Source organism: Dromaius novaehollandiae, chromosome 12 (assembly GCF_036370855.1).
Source record: "Dromaius novaehollandiae isolate bDroNov1 chromosome 12, bDroNov1.hap1, whole genome shotgun sequence".
Lineage (NCBI taxonomy): Eukaryota > Metazoa > Chordata > Aves > Casuariiformes > Dromaiidae > Dromaius > Dromaius novaehollandiae.
Window position 1 is genome coordinate 24,473,501 of NC_088109.1, and position 9,834 is coordinate 24,483,334.

The 9,834-nt window shown below is 48.1% G+C and overlaps 1 long non-coding RNA gene across 1 annotated transcript in view; it reads right to left on the reverse strand.

The window, feature by feature from the left end:
- Positions 1–4,369: 4,369 nt before the first annotated feature.
- Positions 4,370–9,834, reverse strand: part of LOC112989788 (uncharacterized) — a 103,573-nt gene continuing 98,108 nt past the window's right edge. The window contains exons 5-7 of the long non-coding RNA XR_010391161.1: positions 6,362–6,503; positions 5,317–5,420; positions 4,370–4,563 (exon numbers count right to left, since the gene is read on the reverse strand). This is a non-coding gene — a long non-coding RNA (uncharacterized LOC112989788). The remainder of the gene's footprint in view (positions 4,564–5,316; positions 5,421–6,361; positions 6,504–9,834) is intronic.

A 9,834-nucleotide genomic window follows, 5' to 3' on the forward strand; every position in this document is an offset into this window, starting at 1 on the left:
TTAATCAGATGCTGCAAGCTAAATAGGTAGCCAAGCAGTATAACTTAACTCATACGGACTCAACAGACCAAAGGACCAAGGCCTTGCAGCCGGGCTGGTGGCTCCAGGAGGAACTCGAAACCCAACGTGGCCGGGAAGCACAGGGCCATTTCCTTCCAGCCTCCTGCTTCTCCCCCACCCCGAGTTTCAGAAAGATTGTCACCCTCAGCTCTCGTGTACCTCATTTTCCTTTCCATTCTTCAGACCACATGTGAAGCCCAGACAGATGTCCAGGATACGTACATGCTTCTTCTCCAAAGGATGCATTTTTTCCTCTCCTCACCACCTTTCCCCACTCAAGTACAAAACTATCTTTAATTGCCCATTATTCCAGCACAAAGTCGGGGGAGAATTACTGTCAGCGAGTTCAATGGCTTGTGGTGGATGCCAGGGAGAAAGGATTGCATTAAAAGAGAAGGGATGGTTTTATCAGCGGCGGAGAGAGTCCTGGACAAAGCAAGTGCTCCCTGCCATTAGCACCCCAGCTGCATCCCCGCTCAGCGCCAACCAAGCTGCTCCATCAGAGCACGCGGACAGACAGCAGCGCTGAGGAATCATCTGAGCCCCAGAGAACAGCACCCGGCCCAACACAAGTCCCTCTTCCTGCGTATTTTGACTAGGCATCAGAATTAGGAACATGCTTTTGATTCTTGGCTACTGTCAATCGATGACTGACACAATTATAATGGTACCAACGACAGCATGTGGTCACCAAGGAGAAGTATAAGGATTGATTTTTACATACTAGCACAGCAACAGATATAATATGGACCTCATACTCAAGGATACCTTATTAACTGGCTAGTCTATTCAGCATTAAGACAGATGAAATTGCACTGAAATAGAAACGTAATCTGCACAGATTTTCTCCTTCTCCCCAAAATTTCTAGTTCAACATTGACTTTTTCACGTTGAACAAACGTACTGTGAAGCTGGGATGAGACAGGTGGATTCATTTTGAGTCCTTTCCTGCTGAAAAAAGTCCTAGAGATGTAGAGAGAGCCCTACAGGCGCAGACCAGGATCCAGCAGACCATCTGCAGCGGTTGCATCCATCTGCAGCACAGCTCCCTCCTGACCTTCCTCCAAACCTCCACGCGCCCAGCTAAGGCACCGCAGGGGTTTGGGGCAACCCACCTCTGATGGGGCAGCGAGTTTCAGCGTAGGTATGGGCAGGAATTTGCAAACCTGCATTTTTGTTGTGATTGTACCTCTAAGCCATCACGTGGACAGGAGCAAATGATTTTGCCCCGTGTCTGTGGTCTGCCCTCCTCTCCTCATCGCCACAGCCTCTGTCCTAGGGTGATTCTCCTGAGACCAGGAATAACCCTTAAAATACCTGGTGAGACAGCTGGATGAAGAAAATTCCCGGGGTCTGCCTCCAGGAAACCCGTGCAAAAGATGCAGCACAATATTTACATCATCGTTATGCTGTTCTGGTTTATCAGCACTGAGAAAGTTTGCAGGGATGCAAGCTGTCGCTGCTGGTGAAGCAGCACGGGTTACACACCAGGCACGCTTGTGCAAAGCCGGTTCAAAGTGAATGCAAAACGCGCTCACTTAAAGCTTAGTGCCATGTCCCTGTTCTCCTTTCGCAGTGCACAAATGTTCGTGGTTACTCAAGGAAAACGACAGGGGAGAGTGAGGCCCGACAGCCAGAAACTGTCCCCCCAGTTCTGCAGCTCCAGATGCTGTAAATCTTCCACCAGCCAGAAGCAATCACAGACTAATTTCCGTGAGATAGGTCAGGTCCCCAGGCTTTTCTGATTATTTTTTATACTCCAGTGAGTCAATTCATCAGGAACCCCCCCCCCCCCCCCCAGAAGGCATCACACATTTCTGACCCGAGGAGCAACAAGTGGGGAGGGTTCAGGAGAGCAGCAGGCGACCAGAGGGAAAGGGGTCTGCGGAAACGGCAGCGGTTAAGGATTTCTCACCTCTCGTGAAAACCACTTGCAGAAAGCAGTTACACCATTTTCCTTTGGAGCAGAGGGAAATAGAGCCCCCGTCCACCCCCACCAACAGGCTTTATTTTAAGACAACTCTCTCTTTTGTCATTGAATTGGAGCTTTAACATGCTTCTGCAGCAAATGTCCCCGAAATAAGAGCATAACTTATTATTTTTGTCTATGCACATTTTGTTCCTGTTATCTTTCCAACTATTGAACTGCTGTGAAATGTTTAAGAAGCAAAAAAGTAAAGAGCATCTCTATAGGTAAAAACTCTGAGCTAATTTCAACTTCGACATACGCTGGAGGAGCTTGTTTTCCATCCATCGCTCCTGGCGACATTTCAGGCTTTGTTACAAATCAATCAGCATTTCCAAAGGCATTTGAAGAAGTAGGAAACTGCAGTGGATACAAATCCTCCAACATCTCTTATTCTTGCTATTTTGCTCATTTTGGTGAGAAACGTTGCAAAGGTTATTTTAAAAGAGGCAAAGTTTCATTTGAAGTTCCAGAACAGATAAAGGATATCTACACAATGTTTCACCACCACAATAAGCTCTGGCACTATAAATGAAATTTGGTAATGAATTTGGCTAAGCGTTTAAAAGAAGAGATGAAGCTTTCTTCAGCCCTCAGCTGATGATGGATAACGAAGTATAAAGTGCTCTAGGTTGGAAAACGGGAAGGCTATGTTCACGTTATTTTATATTGCCTTCCTAGCCCGGCAGCAGTTTCTTCAGCTGCTGCCACAGAAACTTTTTAAAGAAATGGCAGCAGAGGTGAGTACAAAAATCCAGGAGAGCCTGTCCTGCTGTAAGCTTTCCTTAAGCTGCCTTGATTTACACTCTCCTGTCCTAAGCTGTCTTCTTCCTTATTCAAGCTCAAATGAGACAGAAATGCAGAGCTCAGGCAGGGAAGTTCTCATTAACTGTCGTGACCATACCAGCCCACCCAGAACTGGTATGATGCTAATGAGGAATGAACTGGACATTTAAATCGTTTTGTAAGTATATCTTATAAAAGTGATGGAAGACTGAAGTCCTCAAAAAAACTCAATGGTCCTAAAGAACCCAGAAATGCTCTTCAACAGGGTATGAAATGTTAAAGCTCCTGCGCTCTCCTAATTTGAACTAATTACCTGCTGCCTACCTAAATCCCCTCCATACTCTCAATTGCACAGATACTTTCTTCTGGTCCTCTCCTAAAAATACTTTTTATTGTCCTTACATGATGTTAATCAACTGCTGCATCCAAGCCCAGACCTAATTTGTAGCAATCATTTACTTGTCTCGGAGTGGTGTTCACACTGCTAGATTAAGAATTTAGGATGAAATTCAAATTTTTAATGTAAATTAGGCTACACAGCAGAGATGAAGAGTCTCAGTAATTATTAAAAGCTCCTTTTTAGAAGAAGCCAATACCTGAATTCCGCTACTGAAATTTAGACCCAGTGACATCACACATTCGGTTAAATGAGACGAGGAATAAATCTAACTTATTAGATTTTGAATATTTTGTCTGGTTTCATTTTAAATAGCAAGAGGAAGTGAGGTTTTCTCTGCTTCCATTAGCAGACTGCTTTTCAACCAACATCTAGAGGGACAGGAATGGGGCTCCACCTCTCCAAGATGCATCTTGGAATAACCCAGGGTTCTTCTGCCAGGGGGAGGTGAAGGCAGCAATCCCACGGCAGCACCCTGCTAGACCTGCACCCAGATTTAAAAACCCTCCACGGATGCCTTCAGCAAGTTCCTACTTGCCTTTGCGGTTTCGTCAGACCTATTTCTGTTCCAAATTATGTACATAATTTTGTGATTATGTAGGAAACGGCTTGTTTGATCAATTTGCCCTATATTTCTGTCGGTGAATTATTGTGAGAGGTTTATCATTTTCCTGAGTTTATTAGAAATTATCTGCCAGATATAATTGCAGTAAATAAAACGTTCTCTGGAGCGCAGGCTTGTGTAGCTCAAAATAAATGCTTGCAATTACCATGATCCTGGAGCCGGAGCCCAAAAGAGAGTGGACACAAGTGGAGGAAACCAGTCCGGGACTTCAAAGGGGTCTGAGCGCCTCTGGTCTCCGGGTCACCTAAACCCCTGAGGGCATTTTGAAAAATCCTGCCTTAACTCCTCCTCTGGTGCTGAGGACAAAGCCGTGGCCGTGCCGGGCGGCAGGGCTGCATTTGTTTTCCAGCGCAATTTTAATGAAACAGACGGAAGTACTGCAGGAAAGGGTACTGAAGAACATGGACCCTTAAGGATGTATTGGAGCTACCCTCCAACAACAGTCTTTTGTACAAGCCCACGTGATGAACCAGGCTTCAAAGCAACCTGCCCCATGACCGCAATAATTGGAGAGTTTCCCACCTGTGGGAGCGACTGAAGATAACAGCGGTAACATAAACTTCGTGCAGCGGAAAGCGTGTATGCAGCCAGCTTTGGACGGACGCGAAAGAGCTCGAAGCGCACCGTCCCCGTGAGAGCACGTCACGGCGTCAGAGCTGGTGGCTCTGGTGCCAGGAAAACAGCAGAAGTACAGCAAAACTGGTTTCGTTTTGTTGGGGTATATTGTAACTATGGGTAAAATAAACAGGTTTAATGTCTTTTTTTCAATTTTCTCACTCACTGGTTTTCCTCCTAAGATACTACACACCATGGCCAAGATCAGAGACTCCCACGACAAAGAGCTAGACACAGACTCAAATATATTCATCTTCAGAAACACCAAAGTCCTTGTCCCCGTTAGAGGCAGGGCCACGGTTTGACACCCAATAACATGATCCTATAAAGTAAATCCTAGTTTACTGGAGGCCAAATTAACAAGGGATTAGCTGGTTATCAGACCTCGCCTTCCTTCAGAGCTGCGAGAACAGCCCCGTGCACAGAGACAGGAGCCGGTGATAATGAATCGTTCTCATTAAGGAGAAGCCTTGCTTTGAAAACGTGCCCCTGCATTTAGCTCAACACAGCAAAGCAAAATTCACACAAAGAGGAGGGCAATTTCCTACCAGCCATAGTCTGCAATTAAAAAATTCCCCTTTAGAGTTATTTCTAATAAATACTGCTTTTGTATGCCGAGCAGAGCGATTGGTAAACACTGTGTGTACTTCCTTGGCTTCCTGCAGAAAGACCCTCAATACACATCCTACAGCAAGGCGCATATCTGGGGTTATATAGCCCTTTCCAAAGATCACAATAATCCTTTCCACATTAAAAAGTAATGAGCTTCATCTCATTTGCAGATTCTTAAGAGCACAGAATCCTGTGGGCACTTGGGAACACGAACGCACCACTCATAAATAGTAAATGAAAACAGAGCTCTCTTACCTTCACCCAGGAGCAGGGCTGAAAGCCGTGTGATCCCGGAGGGAAATCTACTGCTTTCAGGAAGCATTAATTTCTGAAGTCCTAACAGTCCTGCCCACATAAACCTGTTTGGGGGAAGAGAGAGGATTAAAATGGACATTGAAAATGTTTCCTTCGCTATTCCCACCCCGATAAATCGCTCTCTCTGCAAATGCAATCCTTTCCTAGCATGGAGAAGTGCCAGTGCTGTGGTAAAACCAAACGCAGTCATTTTCATGGGGCATCTGCACAAATGGCTCTTTCACCAAAGAGCAAATTTGGGAAGCGTCTGCAGCGAGGCACAGCACAGCGAGGCACTGAAAGGTGCACCCAAAGGTAGTGGCAGCCATGGGAACGAGAGCCGGAGGACAAAGCTTCCCCAAAAAGCAGTCTGCACCATCCTTCCCCTCTCTCGCTAATACACTTGCTCCTTTTCCCTTGCAATAAAACCGCCACAGAACACCTCGTTCCTCATCATAGATGTGTGTGTCCTGCCAAAGCTTTCGTCCAAGGATGAGCTTAGTGCAATAATGTGCCCAAGACATCACGAATAAATCTATTTGATTTAAAAAAACCCACAACTTTAAAGAAAGACCTTTAGGATTTAATAGATATGAAACCAGTCAGATTTTATAGGAGCAGGCTCTGTAAAAGCCAGTCTTACAACCATCTTATGATTCTTTAGGAGAGAGATAATGTTCTAATAAATTCTATTAAATGCTTAAAAATCCCCCAGGAAAGTCAGCATTTTCACCTGTATTTTGCTGTTGTGTTGGATTTCACTCCGGCCTGTACTGGGGCTTTCCCCATGGGCAAACATTTCCACGCTGCCGCCGGGCGCCCGTGTGTGCTTTCGAGGCAAGGCCAGGACTTTTTGGAACAGCGCGTTGCGAGGTTTCGACAAGCACATGTATGTGTCCGCACGCTCCTCCCAAAATGCTTTAATAGCTGTCTACAAGGGGAAACTGCTTTTAGGAATTCTAGAAAATGCTTTTCTTTGCTTTTCCTCTGGTTATACGTGACTGACCTGGCCTCGTCTGCAGACACCGGATCACCCTCGGAGGGCTACGGGCAGCCGTGCCAAACGCTTGCTCCGCTCCGCACGTGTTTGTCCTCCGCAAATAAAAGAGGCAGCAACAGCCTTTTGCTCCAAGGGGCCCAGCGGGATCCTGAAATGCAAACAACAAAGTCACTGATGAAATGTCACCTGTCTCCATCCCTTTAAACACAGAGGAGCGCGAGGGCTCGCTCCTGCGCCCGGCGCCCGCCGCTCGTCCCATCCATCCCTGCCACGCTCCTCTGAAAGCAGCACGTCTGCTTTGATTGACTTTACCTTATGGAAAAATATCTTTTGGAGCAGCAGCTGTTTTTGCAGAATACTTGTATTTATTTAGTAAAATAATTGGAAAAGCGCTCATAGGTTAGATGCAAAGTCGCCTCCTCGGGCAGATGTTTTTAAAGTCAGATGAGAACAGCCCGAGGACCCGTCACTCGCACGCGATTCATAGCCAGTGTCAGCAGCAGCAGAGAAACGAGCCATTATTTTAAATTAGTATGGCTGAGAGAATACATATTTTTGTTGTCAAAACCTTGAATTGACACCGCCGTGACACTCCCTATTTTCCCTTGCCCTAGACGAGCAGAGTGCCCGCGTCGTGGTGCATCCGCCCGGGCGCGTGTCCCGCGGAGCAGCCGCGTGGGACGGCTGTGGACGACCCCGAGCTCGCTGTGTGCTTTAGTTATTCTTATTGCTCTTTCTTACGTTTGGGTTTGGTCTATGATGCTTCATGTTCACTTTTATTATTTATTTTTAAGGAAAATTTTGCAAAGATGTTTTAGCTGTTCCAACAGTCCCACCAAGATTAACTCTCCAAATCAAGCTTTCTGTCCAGGAATAAATACCAGTTTTCTGACAGGTATACACTGACATGTACAATGGTTTTGAGTGTTGCACAAGCAGAAGGACGTGTGCCTGCCGGGCGTTACATAGCGTGCCTCCGTCCCGCGCCGCGCTGGCTTTCCCTGCCTCGGGATTTTCACAGTGGTAGGAAATAACAGGGATAAAGGGATTAAAAAGAACGATTTTCTGTAAAGCCTTACAGGACATGTCTGCTATGATCTCAGCTTACTTGCCTCATCTACACCGGGAAAACACTGTCGTAGCAGACAGATGCATGGATTAAATGCAGACAAATGTGTAAAATAAATATTTCGCTTATAGCTTCTACACACTTTACATGTTCTCCGTGGGTATAGCAGCTTGGGAGGTCTCTCCGAGGGCGATCTGCAGTTCAGAAGCCGAGTCGGGGAGCTGCTCCCGGCCGTGGGGCCACCGAAGGCCACGGCTGCGGTCGGGGCTGCGTGCGGGGGGAGCCGGCTGCCCGTCCCGTCCCGTCCCGCCCAAGCCGCCTCCGCTGCCAGCACCAACTACAATAACTGCTTTTGGGGAACAGAAACCTGTTTTTTCAGAACTGGATGGAAAACAATGCGCAATTTTTTTAACATGCCATGAGACAGCAAAGACACAGTAAAGGTTTTGCGGCGCTACCGGCCTGGAGGCGAACAGCTTCCCCTGCAGCTGAGAAAACCCAAATCCTGCAGAGTATTTGCATTTACTTCACACAGGGTCCGAAATAATGCGATCCAATTAAAAAAAAACCATAGTAATCGAGATGCTATATTCGAATGTTAATAAGCTGAAATGTTGAGCAAAATATCTTAGCGTTCGCCACGTCACATCCCTTTGGGGCTTCTCTCTGAAGAGCAGGTCTGCAGACCTGCAGAGGTCAGTTCGATCCCTTAGCGGGTTCACGAGCTGGAAGGCCAACTTCACACTACTGAAGTTTCAATAAACATGCTGCAGAAAAAATACGCTTACAAAGAAGTCCTGAATTCTTTGAGATGGCCAAAATATTCTCAGCAGAGAACCAGGGGGAGAAAAAGGGGGCAGGGGGCGGTTTCCAGCCGGGCGCACCGGCACTGCTCGCCTCTCCGCTCACGCACACGGGCCCGGAGCAGCTCAAACTCTGCCGAAGCAACGGCAGTTAAAGACCAAACGCAGCCCTGAGAGCGTTTACAGCAGAGGCTACATGACTCGCAGTTAAACCTAACGCCTCAGCTACCAGACTGGCGTTCAGACACGTCGTCCTTGCGGCTGGTCCCTCCGAGCCGGGGCACTGCAACTGGCTTTCTAGGAAGCTTTGGGGGTTTCCTGGTAAAATGGAGAAATGAGATTAGAGTCCCTCCTCGTGCGGCGTTCACACAGCAGATCATCTGGGGAAAGAGGCATCAGCCGAAAGGAAAAGCGTCACAATTAACAACGGACAGGAGAAGCGGGATGGAGCCGCGTGCGGAAGGAACGACCTGCTTCAAAACCACTGCTCGGCCTCAGTTTAGCTTCTGACTATAGATCTCCCTACACGGGACATCCAGAAGTATTCGTCTGCCTATATATGGACAACCGGCAACAAAACGAAGGGGGGACCAAAATAATCGGTGCTACGGAAGAAGAGCTGGTGAAGATGCATTTCTCATGAAAACAATGCAAGCCCAAAGAGCAGGTGAAATTACCCCTCCGAATCAAACCAGAGACCCGAATTCTCAGGTTTTCGTACCGCGGTGCCCGGTGCGATCGCTGTGCACGCCGGGCTGCTCTCCGCAGGCTGCACGCACATGGCTGCATACACACTTTTGCACCTGCAGTCACTCACACCACTCGTGCACGCAATTACTATATCCGCACGCTTAGTTGGGAACGCATTATGCAAATAACCGCTTATGGAGGGACTGGGCCACGGCCTGCACAGCTACTCACTGGTAATTCGCCTGGTAACTTTCGGAATAAATCCAGCACGCTTGTGCAATTACCCCTCCGCTTAACGGCGGGGTGGCTCTTTCGGCGAGGATGCAGTGACACGCGCGGCGGGGCAGCGAGAGCCGCACGGCCCTGCTGGTGCTCAACGGCAAGTCGCGCAGACCCTCTCCAAGGTTGCAGGCACCGGCGGAAGACTGTTGAGTTTTAACACAGCATCCTGACTCCTCTTCGCCTGCCATTTAGGCTTTAGGTCCCTTGGTTCATGACTTTCGAGCTTTCCTATGCAACCAGAAGGAATGCAGGAGCCGCAGGAGCCAGGGGGGAAGCCCAGCGCAGGGCCCGCCCTGAAACGCCGTGACCGTACCTGATGCACCTGACGCAGGCAACGCGCCGGCGCAGGGCAGCGCGGCAAGCGAGCCGAGCACGAACACGCGGCAGCCGGCCCGGCCTCCTTCACGGTTTGAAGACGAAAGCTTTAAATTTTATTCGTGACCATTCTGCAAGCTCCTCGTGAGTTCTGGCAGACCTACGGATGGGCCTGTTGTGCAGGTGATTTAAAACAGCGGCAGCCTGGAAGAGCGGCAGCACTGTCTGCAAAGACCGGCAACGTTGGTTGCTCAGGAAAATCCAACATGGAAATCGCCTTTCTTCTAGCGAGCGTCTCACGAACCTGCAGCTCTTTCCCA